Below are 16,189 nucleotides of genomic sequence, written 5' to 3'. Positions count from 1 at the left end.
TCAACTTGTAACAACTAAAACACTTTAGCCGTAGTGTAACATCAAACCTTAAGAAAAAATGCCAGTTCTCATTGGGCATATGAACACTCAATCACCTTCTCTGCATCAATGGAAAATCATAGTTCATTACATGAAATCAAATTAGCAATCAATTTTTGTTGGTGAGAGATAAGAGAGAGGAAATACGAACGGGGAGTTCAACCCCACTGCTACATCCTCCTCGGCAGAGGCACGCAGCGAGGATGCCACCTCGTTGCTATGCTTACAGGCAAACTGATTGTTGAAGTGCAGCAACAAGTTATTTTCCACATGGACAAAGAATTTTCTTTGGGTTTTATTTTGAACTTGCCTGGAAGTAATACTTGTACTCTAGTCCCAGTACAAGTATCATGCCTATAATTTGTAAACAAAAAAAGATGCAGAATTTACAAATGAAAAGATTAAAATAAAAGTTGAAACAACAGAGAAACTATGAAGCAAATAGCATGAGTGATCTTCTAGTTGAAGCACTATATTTTACTAATTTTTTTTGTCAGTGAACTTTTGTAATTTAGGTACTAGAACTCACTGATGTTATTTACTCTTCGTTTTTTGAAGGCATTTTTCAGTACATGTTGAATTCTTTTTTAAACACACCCACAGTTGAAATGGATTAGTACATGCGGAAAATATCAGTTTTCATAAGAAAAACTTGCACTGAATTAGTTAAACTCTGAATATGTTCAGAGAACATTAGAGTCTCATGCTACTCTAGGCCACACACTGAACCAAGCTTTTCAACATGATGCATGTTCGCATATGGAATGTATATACCGAACCAAAACAATTTCTTATAACACTTCTTAGCCCATTCGCTTCAAGCTTTAGAAGAAAAACTTTGGGGGGTTGGGAGAACAGAAGATGAATTTCTAAACTACATTTCTCTACACTTAATTCCTATCAGATGTTGAACTTTCTAACCTACAGTTGCCCAGAAGCCGTCCCAAATTCTGCTTGGACTAATGTCCGTGTTCCACTTGGACGGCTACCAGTCACCATGGTGGACGAGCTCATGGCCAAGTGCGGCCAAGGCGACCACCGGGAACTGTAGGTGCTTGTGCAGCAACACATTTTTGCCCGGCTTCTCGACTCCCTGCCCAATTTTTCCTGAGAAGCAAGATAGACAAGAGATAAATTCTTCTCTCTTACAGCTGAAAAATTAAACGCATCAAAAAAATCACATTTTTTATGCTCTCAACCTCCTGCGTATATATTTAAACTGATGGTTTTCTCTCACTGAACATTCTACCTCGCAAGTCTGAACTATGCGAACTTTATTCTGGCCAAACTATTACAAATTTTATATACAGCGAACTACCGTACAATATAAAACTGATTTTTTTAACATGCACATTGCACTGATTCGTCTTTCCTTTATGAACTGATGATAAAATATATACTGGGCTGCTACACCAGCAGCAAATTCAGGAATACATGACATTTTTTGGATAGCAATCTAACAAGTGTTATAGCAAAGCAGGGAACAAGTACACGTTTTGAACTGCTCATGAACACGCATCAAGCAAAAAGTACAAACCAATTCTGGTTCACTAAAACATGAGTTAATTTTCAATATAGATTCACTAAAACGGCTTCTGATTTTTTTTAAACATCTAGCTTCTTATTTTTTTTACTATTTGAACTCACTTGTTTTTTCTATATTTTAGCAACACAAAATGAAGCAGTAAACAAGAGATGGGATGGGGTGAGTACCTGTCGGTGCCGGCAGAGAAGCGCAGTGGTCTTGCCAGCGAACATGGTGCTAACGATGATGTGAATCACGCCAAGTTGGAATGTACTGCAGACATTAAAATAGAATAAATAGAGAACATGTTGACCAAATCATGATACCCTTAAGAACCTTAGGCCTAGTTAGATAGATATCACAATGCAATGGTGGTATACAAATAGTGAACATTTCAGTTAATAACGTGAGTGCACCATCAGGGTTCAGTGACCACACCCCCTCTCTTTAACTTACTTTTGTTTCTGAACCACATTCTGGTACGTGTTTCTCAACAATGCAAGATCATTATTCACTTGCAGCTGACAAATTAACCAATGGTTGACTATAATGAAGTGCATATATAGTGAAAAGAATTAAAACGTTGATCAACTTATACTAGATTCTTTTTAAAAAAACTAACATGTACTGTTTTTCTTAGCCTGGGATGGATTGTTAGAATTTCTAAAGGCACTTAATTACCTTCAAGACTGCAAGAGTGAAGGATGCCTTTTTTCATATTTTATTTATTTATGCTACTCATTCACATAATTTTACAAATGGACCAAACTTGTTGTACAAAGTACTAAACAGATTCATGTAGAAACAATACTACAATATTTGTGAACAAAAGGTCGTACAGAAGTTGTACTGATCCACGGAAAGATTTGGTACTGGCAAGAAAATAAATATGAAATCTATCTTGGAGATTCGACATATGTTCCATTGATTACATTCAATCATGTATGTAATGAAGAAACAAAATGCAACTCCACAATTTAGTAGTTCATGTAAAAAAACCAAGTTAATGTACAGTAACATCATAAGTTCAGAAATAAAATTAAAAAGAGTTTTGTACTATTTTTCCTATAACAACTAAGTTAATGTACGCCATGGGGCTGGACTAGGATAGCGCTGCATATCCTGGAGTGGTGGAGAGGAAGCTCATGTCACTACCAAATCTATCAGGGTACTACAAATTCAAGGAACATAAGTAAAACCAAACTAATTTATTACAAGCACTCCTATGAACAGAACTTAATTTAGAAATTGAGGTGATCATAAACAGTGAAAACAAGAGTTTGCTACTGCTAGATTTCCAATCGCAGAACAACTTCTAGGAACGTGTGGGAGTCAGACAACATGCCTGAACTGTGTGTTGATTGGTAGTTGAACTTGCTACCCATCCACACTAGTACCAGCGGCACAAGACCGCAATATTTAAGCAAATACCTGATGGCATCAAGAAAACAAGTGACTAAAACATTTAGCAATAAAAGCGATGCTGCAGAAAAATTGAACTGATGTTTTTCTGTCATTCCGACAAACCTCCAGCATTTTTTTGAACTAATTTTTATCCTATCATTGTAATGTTGGTTTAGGCTTTTGGAATGAGGTGAAAACCTCTAGTCTATTTGAACTTTTACTAAACATTCAAAAATGTTTGAACTGATGTGAATCCTTTCACTGAACTACGACTACTACATTTTTTCATGAACCTACCCATGTATACGGATAAGTTCTATTTCTTCTAGGCATTTGCACAATTTTGTGCTAAGCAAAGATAGAAAGAAAACAACCTGGAAATGTTTCCTGCCGCCGCACGTCAACGGGAGTTTGTGTTGGGGAACGTAGTAATTTCAAAAGAATTCCTACGCACACGCAAGACATGGTGATGCATAGCAACGAGAGGGGAGAGTGTGATCTACGTACCCTTGTAGACCGATAGCGGAAGCGTTAGCACAACGCGGTTGATGTAGTCGTACGTCTTCACAGCCCAACCGATCAAGCACCGAAACTACGGCACCTCCGAGTTTTAGCACACGTTCAGCTCGATGACGATCCCCGGACTCCGATCCAGCAAAGTGTCGGGGAAGAGTTCCGTCAGCACGACGGCGTGGTGACGATCTTGATGTTCTACCGTCGCAGGACTTCGCCTAAGCACCGCTATAATATTATCGAGGATTATGGTGGAAGGGGGTACCGCACACGGCTAAGAATATGATCACGTGGATCAACTTGTGTGTCTAGGGGTGCTCCCTGCCCCCGTATATAAAGGATCAAGGGGAGGAGGCCGGCCCTAGGAGGGGCGCGCCAAGGAGTAGGATTCCTACTCCTAGTTGGAGTAGGTTTCCTCCTTTCCTAGTCCAACTAGGAGAAGGGGGGAAAGGGGGGAAGAGGGAAAGGAAGGGAGAGAGGGGCCGCGCCCCAAACCCCTTGTCCAATTCGGACTGGGCTTGGGAGGGGCGCACGCCACCTCCTGGTCCTTTCCACTAAGGCCCATTAAGGCCCATTGCTTCTTCCTCGTATTCCCGTAACTCCCCGGTACCTCCGAAAATACCCGAATCACTCGGAACCTTTCCGATGTCCGAATATAGTCGTCCAATATATCGATTTTTACGTATCGACCATTTCGAGACTCCTCGTCATGTCCCCGATCTCATCCGGGACTCCGAACTCCTTCGGTACATCAAAACTCATAAACTCATAATATAACTGTCATCAAAACCTTAAGCGTGCGGACCCTACGGGTTCGAGAACAATGTAGACATGACCGAGACACGTCTCCGGTAAATAACCAATAGCGGAACCTGGATGCTCATATTGGCTCCCACATATTCTACGAAGATCTTTATCGGTCAGACCACATAAGAACCGTGAGGAATTTATCTATTAATCATCTTAAAATGAATTAACTAAATAGCACTTTCCATTAAAAAATGGCAGCAAATCTCGTGAGCGCTAAAGTTTCTGTTTTTTACAGCAAGATCGCAAAGACTTTCCCCAAGTCTTCCCAAAGGTTCTACTTGGCACAAACACTAATTAAAAGTATAAAACCCACATATAAACAGAGGCTATATGAATTATTTATTACTAAACAGGAGCAAAAATCAAAGAACAAAAATAAAATTGGGTTGCCTCCCAACAAGCGCTATCGTTTAACGCCCCTAGCTAGGCATGATGATTTCAATGATGCTCACATAAAAGATAAGAATTGAAACATAAAGATAGCATCATGAAGAATATGACTAGCACATATAAGTCTAACCCACTTCCTGTGCATAGAGATTTTGTGAGCAAACAACTTGTGGGAACAATAATCAACTTGCATAGGAAGGTAAAACAAGCAAATCTTCGAGATTTTCAACACATAGAGAGGAAACTTGATATTATTGCAATTCCTACAAGCATATGTTCCTCCCTCATAATAATTTTCAGTAGCATCATGAATGAATTCAAAAATATAACTATCGCATAAAGCATTCTTTTCATGATCTACAAGCATAGAATTTTTATTACTCTCCACATAAGCAATTTTTTTCTCATGAATAGTAGTGGGAGCAAACTCAACAAAATAACTATCATGTGAGGCATAATCCAATTGAAAGTTAAAATCAAGATGACAAGTTTCATAGTTATCATTGTTCTTTATAGCATACATGTCATCACAATAATCATCACATATAGCAACTTTGTTCTCATAATCAATTGTAACCTCTTCCGAAATAGTGGATTCATCACTAAATAAAGTCATGACCTCTCCGAAACCACTTTCATCAACATAATCATCATAAATAGGAGGCATGCTATCATCATAATAAATTTACACATCAAAATTTGGGGGACTAAAAATATCATATTCATCAAACATAGCATCCCCAAACTTGTGGCTTTGCATATCATTAGCATCATAGATATTCAAGGAATTCATACTAACAACATTGCAATCATGCTCATCATTCAAAGATTTAGTGCCAAACATTCTAATGCATTCTTCTTCTAACACTTTGGCACACTTATCGGAATCCTTATTTTCATGAAAGACATTAAAAAGATGAAGCATATGAGGTATCCTCAATTCCATTTTTTTATTTTCTTTTATAAACTAAACTAGTGATAAAACAAGAAACAAAAAGATTCGATTGCAAGACCTAAAGATATACCTTCAAGCACTCCCCTCCCAGGCAACAGCGCCAGAAACTTCTTGATGTCTACTACACAAGCTTCTTCTTGTAGACGTTGTTGGGCCTCCAAGTGCAGAGGCTTGTAGGACAGTAGCAAATTTCCCTCATGTGGATGACCGAAGGTTTATCAATCCGTGGGAAGCGTAGGTTTAACATGGTCTCTCTCAAACAACCCTGCAACCAAATAACAAAGAGTCTCTTGTGTCCCCAACACACCCAATACAATGGTAAATTGTATAGGTGCACTAGTTCGGCGAAGAGATGGTGATACAAGTGCAATATGGATGGTAGATATAGGTTTTTGTAATATGAAATTACAAAAACAGCAAGGTAACAAGTAATAAAAGTGAGCGTAAACGGTATTGCAATGCTAGGAAACATGGCCTAGGGTTCATACTTTCACTAGTGCAAGTTCTCTCAACAATAATAACATAATTGGATCATATAACTATCCCTCAACATGCAACAAAGAGTCACTCCAAAGTCACTAATAGCGGAGAACAAACGAAAACATTATTGTAGGGTATGAAACCACCTCAAAGTTATTCTTTCAGATCGATCCATTCAAGAGTTCGTCCTAGAATAACACCTTAAGACACATATCAACCAAAACCCTAATGTCACCTAGATACTCCAATGTCACCTCAAGTATCCGTGGGTATGATTATACGATATGCATCAAACAATCTCAGATTCATCTATTCAACCAACACAAAGTACTTCAAAGAGTGCTCCAAAGTTTCTACTGGAGAATCAAGACGAAAATGTGTGCCAACCCCTATGCATAAGTTCATGAGCAGAACCCGCAAGTTGATCACCAAAACATACATCAAGTGGATCACGTGAATATCCCAATGTCACCACAAATAAGCACATGCAAGACATACATCAAGTGTTCTCAAATCCTTAAAGACTCAATACGATAAGATAACTTCTAAGGGAAAACTCAATCCATTACAAGAGAGTAGAGGGGGAGAAACATCATAAGATCCAACTATAATAACAAGGCTCGCGATACATCAAGATCGTACCACCTCAAGAACACGAGAGGGAGAGAGATCAAACACATAGCTACTGGTACATACCCTCAGCCCCGAGGGTGAACTACTCCCTCCTCATCATGGAGAGCGCCGGGATGATGAAGATGGCCACCGGAGAGGGATTCCCCCTCCGGCAGGGTGCCGGAACGGGTCTAGATTGGTTTTTGGTGGCTATGGAGGCTTCTGGCAGCGGAACTCCCGATTTATTCTGCTCTCCGATGTTTTTAGGGTATATGGACATATATAGGCGAAAGAAGTCGGTCAGGGGAGCCACGAGGGGCCCACGAGGGTGGGGGCACGCCTGCCTGCCTCGTGGCTTCCTCGAAGCTTCCCTGACTGTAACGCCCTCGATGCGGCTATATCTCTCACGTGACGAAGCACGACTTAGAGGCATAACCGCATTGAAAGCAATGTCGCAAGTGAGGTAATCTTCACACAACCCATGTAATACATAAGGGAAAGAGATACATAGTTGGCTTACAATCGCCACTTCACACAATTACATGAATAAAGCATTACATCATCCAGATACAATCAAGGTCCGACTACGGAACCAAAATAAAAGAAGAACCCCAAATGCGACAAAGGTCCCCGATCGACCCCAACTGGGCTCCACTACTGATCAACTAGAACGGAACAATACAAAGGACAAGATCTTCATCGAGCTCCTCCTGAGCTTGGTTGCGTCATCTGCACGGACTCAACGGCACCTGCAAACTGGTTTTGGAAGTATCTGTGAGCCACAGGGACTCAGCAATCTCGCACCCGCGAGATCAAGACTATTTAAGCTTATGGGTAAGGATGGAGTAATGAGGTGGAGTTGCAGCAAGCGACTAGCATATATGGTGGCTAACAAACGCAAATGAGAGCGAGAAGAGAAGGCAAAGCACGGTCGATAAAAGTATGATCAAGAAGTGATCCTATAACAACCTACGTCAGGCATAACTCCAACAACCATGTTCACTTCCCGGACTCCGCCGGAAAGAGACCATCACGGTTACACACGCGGTTGATGTATTTTAATTAAGGTCAACTTCGAGTTTTCTACAACCGAACGTTAACAAATTCCCATCTGCCCATAACCGCGGGCACGGCTTTCGAAAGTTCAAATCCCTGCAGGGGTGTCCCAACTTAGCCCATCACAAGCTCTCACGGTCAACGAAGGAATAGACCTCCACCCGAGACATTCCGATCAGACTCGGTATCCCAGTACAACAAGACATTTCGACAGGGTAAAACTAAACCAGCAACACCGCCCGAATGTGCCGACAAATCCCGATAGGAGCTGCACATATCTCTTTCTCAGGGCACACTCAGATTGTCTTAGGTGCGGGTAGGCCAACCCAGAGTTGCCCCTGGTGGCCACCGGCAGCTGACAGGTTGGACCAACACTCAGAGGAGCATTGGCCCGGGGGGGGGGGGTAAAATAATGATGACCCTCAGGAGCGCGACTCCCAAGGGAAAAGAAAAGGCTAGGTGGCAAATGGTAAAACCAATGTTGGGCATTGCTGGAGAAGCTTTACTTAAGGCGAACTGTCAAGGGGTTCCCATAATAGCCCAACCGCGTAAGGGGCGCAAAATCCGGGAACATAACACCGATATGATGGAAACTAGGGCAGCAAGAGTGGAACAAAACACCAGGCATAAGGCCGAGCCTTCCACCCTTTACCAAGTATATAGATGCATTAATTAAGTAAGATATATTGTGATATCCCAACAAGTAAACATGTTCCAACAAGGAACAACATCTCCATGTTCCAACAAGGAACAAACTTCGATCTTCACCTGCAACTAACAACGCTATAAGAGGGGCTGAGCAAAGCGGTAACATAGCCAATCAACGGTTTGCTAGGACATGGTGGGTTAGAGGTTTGACATGGCAATTTGGGAGGCTGACAAGCAAATGGTAGGCATCGTAGCATTGGCATAGCAAAAGAGCGAGCAAACTAGCATAGCAAAGATAGTAGTGATTTCGAGGGTATGATCATCTTGCCTGAAATCCCGCAAGGAAGAAGAACGAGACCATGGAGAAGACAGACGGACGAAGTCGAACGAATCCTCACAACTCCGGAACGAAACCGAAGCTAACGAGAGAAGCAACCCGGAAAGAAACAAACAACATAGTAAACAAACATCACATAAACATGGCATGATGCGCAAACAAGTATGATGCATGTCCGGTTTAATGAAACATGGCATGGCAAAGTGCAACAAACAACACTACAAATTAAGTGGAGCTCAATACGCAACGAGTTGCATATTGACGAAACACCACAACAAGTTATTTAGTTTGATCTCGTTTATGTACCCAACAATATTAAATGTTGTTAAGCATGGCAAGAGGGTGAAGCAAATGAAAACTACCTATCTAGTCAAGGTTAAATGAGGCCGGAAGCAACAAACAACAATTCTGGAGAATCCCCATATGCATTTTTTAGATTTGGTACTGTTCTGCCCTAAACAATATTTTAGAGTTGTTAAACATGCAAATAAAGGTCACCATGATAAACTAGGCAAAATTCTACCCCATTTACATATAAAGTTTATTTAAATCGGAGCTACGGTTATTTAGTTATGAAATAAAGCATTTTAGCATGGCATATGAGCAAATTAATGCAAACAGCATTTTAAACAATTTAAACATGGATGAAAGTTGGATATTATGAAACTAGATGAAAAACTAAGCATTTTTCATATTTAAAGTTTTTACATATGATGCACAGATTATGAGTTATTATATGCATGAAGTGCAAGGGGGTTTCTGCAAAACTGCTGTCTCAGGAATAATAGCTAAATCCCAGGCGCTGAAAAAAAACACATGCGGGCTGAATCTGGGGCAAGCCCAACAGGTGAAAAAAATAAGAGGAGGGGGCGCTTGGGGGCTGCTCACCCTGGGCCTGGCCCGGTAGCAGAGAGGAGGAGGCAGGCCGGCTTGGGGCTGCGGGGCTGGGCCGGATCTGGCACGGGAGGAGGCACGCTGGGCCGGCCGGCCTTGGTTCAATCGGGGAAGGGTCAACGCGCAGCAACCCACGTACGGCAGCGGTCACCTCGTCTCATCCCGCACGAAGCAGAGGACCATGGCGACGGCGTAGCAAAGCTCCAGCGAGGGAGGGTCCGGTGGCGCTCGCGAGGGCTGGAACGGGTTACTGGGCGGCAGATCCGGCCTCGGGGTGCCAGATCCGGTCGATGGCGAGGCGAGACGGCAGGGAGGCGCGGATCTCCACCGACGACGACGACCTGCGGGAGGGAGAGGATGAAGCAGGGAGGAGAGGGGCAGGTTAGGGAGGAGGAAGAGGGCGACGGGGCTCCTGCCTGGGGTTCGCCGGCGAGGGTGGTTGAGGTCGCTAGCGGCGGCGATGGGCAGTTGGCTCGGGCAGCGAGGGCGCAGAGGAGCGGGGAGAAGGAGACAGGGAGCAGGGCTCTGGTTGGTGTGGTGGTGAAAGCGAGGAGGGGCTTTGGATCGGGGAGGAAGAGGATTGGATCTGGATCCCGAGGAAAATATGGTAGGTGGCGGCGGCTCGGCAGGACAAAGTCCCTAGATTTTAGGGTTAGGTCGGTTTATATAGTAGGGGACTAGGTTTAGGGGTATTTGGTCCCTCCGATCGTAATCGGACGGTCGCGAATAAAATATCTAGGGAGTCCAAATAAGAAAACGGTGACGTTTTGTAGACGTTTGGAGATGATCCGGACATAGCGGTAACGGCTGTCCGAGTCGGGTCCGGGACAACTTTCAGCTGTGCAGACGGTCTCGGGCTAAGAGAAGAGAAGAGAGGGAGGCCCGGCGACTGTTTCCGGAGACCGAAAACGTCCGACGTTAGACCGGCTATAATGCCGCTATAGTTTAACGGTTGGGCTATCAAACGAACTCCGAACGCGATGAAACTTGGCAGACGGTCTACCTACACTATAATAAGACCGACGTCAACTCTCATCCCATTCCGAGAACATTTTCCGGCCACTTATAAAATACTATTTCGGACATGCCGCGGGCGCGTGCAAGTGTGTCTGGGCTCAGAACGGACAACGGAAGGAACGAGGAGACCGGGACGGATGCAAGTTTTGAAAACATGATGATGCAATGCACATGATGACATGATGAAATGCAACACGCAAGCCAATGACAAGACAACAACAACGAATAACTGAATGACACCTGGCACATCGGTCTCGGGGCGTTACACTGACATCTACTGCAAGTCTCCTGGATTGCTTCCGTTCCAAAAATAAATCTCCCGAAGGTTTCACTCCGTTTGGACTCCGTTTGATATTCCTTTTCTTCGAAACAATGAGATAGGCAATAAAACAACAATTTGGGTTGGGCCTCCGGTTAATAGGTTAGTCCCAAAAATAATATAAAAGTGTTTAGTAAAGCCCATAAACATCCAAAACAGATAATATAATAGCATGAATACTTCATAAATTATAGATATGTTGGAGACATATCAGGTAGCAACTACACGGACTGGGTCCGTAACCTAAGGATTATCCTCATTGATGCATAGAAGAATTACATCCTGGAAGCACCGCAAGGTGCAAAGCCCGCTGCAGGAGCAACACCAGATGTTATGAACGTCTGGCAGAGCAAAGCTGATGACTACTCTATAGTTCAGTGTGCCATGCTTTACGGCTTAGAATCAGGACTTCAACGTTTTGAACGTCATGGAGCATATGAGATGTTCCAGGAGTTGAAGTTAATATTTCAAGCAAATGCCCGGATTAAGAGATATGAAGTCTCCAGTAAGTTCTACAGCTGCAAAATGGAGGAGAATAGTTCTGTCAGTGAACATATACTTAGAATGTCTGGGTACCACAACCACTTGACTCAACTGGGAGTTAATCTTCCTTATGATAGTGTCATTGACAGAGTTCTTCAATCACTGCCACCAAGCTACAAAAGCTTCGTGATGAACTATAATATGCAAGGGATGGATAAGACAATTCCAGAGCTCTTCGCAATGCTAAAGGCTGTGGAGGTAGAAATCAAGAAGGAGCATCAAGTGTTGATGGTCAACAAGACCACTAGTTTCAAGAAGAAGGGCAAAGGGAAGAAGGGGAACTTCAAGAAGAACAGCAAGCAAGTTGCTGCTCAAGTGAAGAAGCCCAAGTCTGGACCTAATCCTGAGACTAAGTGCTTCTATTGCAAAGGGACTTGTCACTAGAAGCGGAACTGCCCCAAGTATTTGGCGGATAAGAAGGATGGCAAAGTGAAAGGTATATTTGATATACATGTTATTGATGTGTACCTTACTAATGCTCGTAGTAGCGCCTGGGTATTTGATACTAGTTCTGTTGCTCATACTTGCAACTCGAAACAGGGGCTACGGATTAAACGAAGATTGGCTAAGGACGAGGTGACGATGCGCGTGGGAAATGGTTCCAAAGTCGATGTGATCGCCGTCGGCATGCTACCTCTACATCTACCTTCGGGATTAGTTTTAGACTTGAATAATTGTTATTTGGTGCCAGCGTTAAGCATGAACATTATATTTGGATCTTTTTTGATGCGAGACGGTTATTCATTTAAATCAGAGAATAATGGTTGTTCTATTTATATGAGTAATATCTTTTATGGTCATGCACCCTTGATGAGTGGTCCACTTTTGTTGAATCTTGATAGTAGTGATACACATATTCATAGTATTGAAGCCAAAAGATACAAGTTTAATAATGATAGTGCAACTTATTTGTGGCACTGCTGTTTAAGTCATATTGGTGTAAAGTGCATGAAGAAACTCCATGCTAATGGGCTTTTGGATCACTTGATTATGAATCACTTGATGCTTGCGAACCATGCCTCATGGGCAAGATGACTAAGACTTCGTTCTCCGAAACAATGGAGCAAGCAACAGACTTATTGGAAATAATACATACTGATGTATGCGGTTCGATGAGTGTTGATGCTCGCGGCATGTATCGTTATTTTTCGACCTTCACAAATGATTTAAGCAGATATGGGTATATCTACTTAATGAAACATAAGTTTGAAACATTTGAAAAGTTCGAAGAATTTCAGAGTGAAGTGGAAAATCATCGTAACAAGAAAATAAAGTTTCTACGATATGATCGTGGAGGTGGATATTTGAGTTACGAGTTTGGTCTTCATTTGAAACAATATGGAATAGTTTCGCAACTCACGCCACCTGGAACACCAGAGTGTAATGGTGTATCCGAACATGGTAACCACACTTTATTACATATGGTGTGATCTATGATGTCTCTTACTGATTTACCTCTATCGTTTTGGGGTTATGCTTTAGAGACGGTTGCATTCACGTTAAATAGGGCACCATCAAAATTCGTTGAGACGACACCATACGAACTGTGGTTTGTCAAGAAACCCAAGTTGTCATTTTTTAAAGTTTGGGGTTGCAATGCTTATGTGAAAAAGCTTCAACCTGATAAGCTCGAACCCAAATCGGAGAAATGTGTCTTCATAGGATACCAAAGGTGATTGTTGGGTACACCTTCTATCACAGATCCGAAAGCAAGATATTCGTTGCTAAGAATGGATCCTTTCTAGAGAAGGGGTTTCTCTTGAAAGAAGTGAGTGGGAGGAAAGTAGAACTTGATGAGGTAATTGTACCTTCTCCCTTATTGGAAAGTAGTTCATCACAGAAATCGGTTCTAGTGATTCCTACACCAATTAGTGAGGAAGCTAATGATGATGATCATGAAACTTCGGATCAAGTTACTACCTAACCTCGTAGGTCAACCAGAGTAAGATCCGCACCAAAGTGGTACGGTAATCCTGTTCTGGAGGTCATGTTACTTGACCATGACGAACCCACGAACTATGAGGAAGCGATGATGAGCCCAGATTCCGTGAAATGGCTTGAGGCCATGAAATCTGAGATGGGATCCATGTATATAAGAACAAAGTATGGACTTTGGTTGACTTGCCCGATGATCGGCAAGCAATAGAGAATAAATGGATCTTCAAGAAGAAGACTGACGCTGACGGTAATGTTACTGTCTACAAAGCTCGGCTTGTTGCCAAAGGTTTTTGACAAGTTTAAGGAGTTGACTACGATGAGACCTTCTCACCTGTAGCGATGCTTAAGTCTGTCCGAATCATGTTAGCAATTGCCGCATTTTATAATTATGAAATTTGGCAAATGGATGTCAAAATTGCATTCCTTAATGGATATCTTAAAGAAGAGTTGTATATGATGCAACCAGAAGGTTTTGTCGATCCAAAAGGTGCTAACAAAGTGTGCAAGCTCCAGCGATCCATTTATGGACTGGTGCAAGCCTCTCGAAGTTGGAATATACACTTTGATAGTGTGATCAAAGCATATCGTTTTATACATACTTTTGGAGAAGCCTTTATTTACAAGAAAGTGAGTGGGAGCTCTGTTGCATTTCTGATATTATATGTGGATGACATATTGTTGATCCGAAATGATACTGAATTTCTGAATAGCATAAAAGGATACTTGAATAAGAATTTTTCAATGAAAGACCTCGGTGAAGCTGCTTATATATTGGGCATCAAGATTTATAGAGATAGATCAAGACACTTAATTGGACTTTCACAAAGCACATACCTTGATAAAGTTTTGAAGAAGTTCAAAATGGATCAGTCAAAGAAAGGGTTCTTGCATGTGTTCCAAGGTGTGAAGTTGAGTCAGACTCAATGCCCGACCACTACAGAAGATAGAGAGAAAATGAAAGTCATTCCCTATGCCTCAGCCATAGGTTCTATCATGTATGCAATGTTGTGTATCAGAATTGATGTGTGCCTTGATGTTAGTTTAGCAGGGAGGTACCAAAGTAATCCAGGAGTGGATCACTGGACAGTGGTCAAGAACATCCTGAAATACCTGAAAAGCACTAAGGATATGTTTTTCGTTTATGGAGGTGACAAAGAGCTCATCGTAAACGGTTACGTCGATGCAAGCTTTTACACTGATCCGGATGACTCTAAGTTGCAAACCGGATACATGTTTATATTGAATGGTGGAGCTTTCTGTTGGTGCAGTTCTAAGCAGAGCGTCGTGGCGGGATCTACGTGTGAAGTGGAGTACATAGCTGCTTCGGAAGCAGCAAATGAAGGAGTCTGGATGAAGGAGTTCATATCCGATCTATGTGTAATACCTAGTGCATCGGGTCCAATGAAAATCTTTTGTGACAATACTGGTAAAATTGCCTTGGCAAAGGAATCCATATTTCACAAGAGAACCAAGCACATCAAGAGACGCTTCAATTCCATCCGCGATCAAGTCAAGGAGGGAGACATAGAGATTTGCAAGTTACATACGGATTTGAATGTTGCAGGCCCATTGAGTAAGCCTCTCTCACGAGCAAAACATGATCAGCACCAAGACTCCATGGATGTTAGAATCATTACTATGTAATCTAGATTATTGACTCTAGTGCAAGTGGGAGACTAAAGGAAATATGTCCTAGAGGCAATAATAAAGTTGTTATTTATATTTCTGTATATCATGATAAATGTTTATCATTCATGCTAGAATTGTATTAACCAGAAACTTATTACATATATGAATACATAGACAAACAGAGTGTCCCTAGTATCCCTCTACTTGACTAGCTCGTTAATCAAAGATGGTTAAGTTTCCTAACCATAGACATGTGTTGTCATTTGATGAACGGGATCACATCATTAGAGAATGAGTGATGGACAAGACCAATCCGTTATCTTAGCATAATGATCGTTTAGTTTTTTCTGCTATTGCTTTCTTCATGACTTATACATGTTCCTCAGCCTATGAGATTATGCAACTCCTGAATACCGCAAGAACACCTTGTGTGCTATCAAACGTCACAACGTAACTAGGTGATTGTAAAGATGCTCTACAGGTGTCTCTGATGGTGTTTGTTGAGTTGGGATAGATCAAGATTAGGATTTGTCACTCTGTGTATAGGAGAGGTATCTCTGGGCCCTCTCGGTAATGCACGTCACTATGAGACTTGCAAGCAATGTGACTAATGAGTTAGTCATGGTATGATGCATTACGAATTAAGTAAAGAGACTTGTCGGTGACAATATTGAACCAGGTATGATGATACCGACGATAGAATCTTGGGCAAGTAACATACTGATGACAAAGGGAACAACGTATGTTGTTATGAGGTTTGATCGATAAAGATCTTCGTAGAATATGTAGGAGCCAATATGAGCATCCAGGTTCTGCTATTGGTTATTGACCAGAGATATGTCTCGGTCCTATCTACAGAGTTCTCGAACCCGCAGGGTCCGCACGCTTAACGTTCAATGACGATTTATATTGTCAGTTATGTGATTTGATGACCGAAGTTTGTTTGGAGTCACGGATGAGATCACAAACATGATGAGGAGTCTCGAAATGGTCGAGACATAAAGATTGATATATTGGACGATGTTATTCGGACACTGGATGAGTTCCGAGAGGTACCGGATAATTATCAGAGTGCCGGAG

Source organism: Triticum dicoccoides, chromosome 2A (assembly GCF_002162155.2).
Source record: "Triticum dicoccoides isolate Atlit2015 ecotype Zavitan chromosome 2A, WEW_v2.0, whole genome shotgun sequence".
Lineage (NCBI taxonomy): Eukaryota > Viridiplantae > Streptophyta > Magnoliopsida > Poales > Poaceae > Triticum > Triticum dicoccoides.
This window is presented reverse-complemented; position numbering follows the sequence as displayed.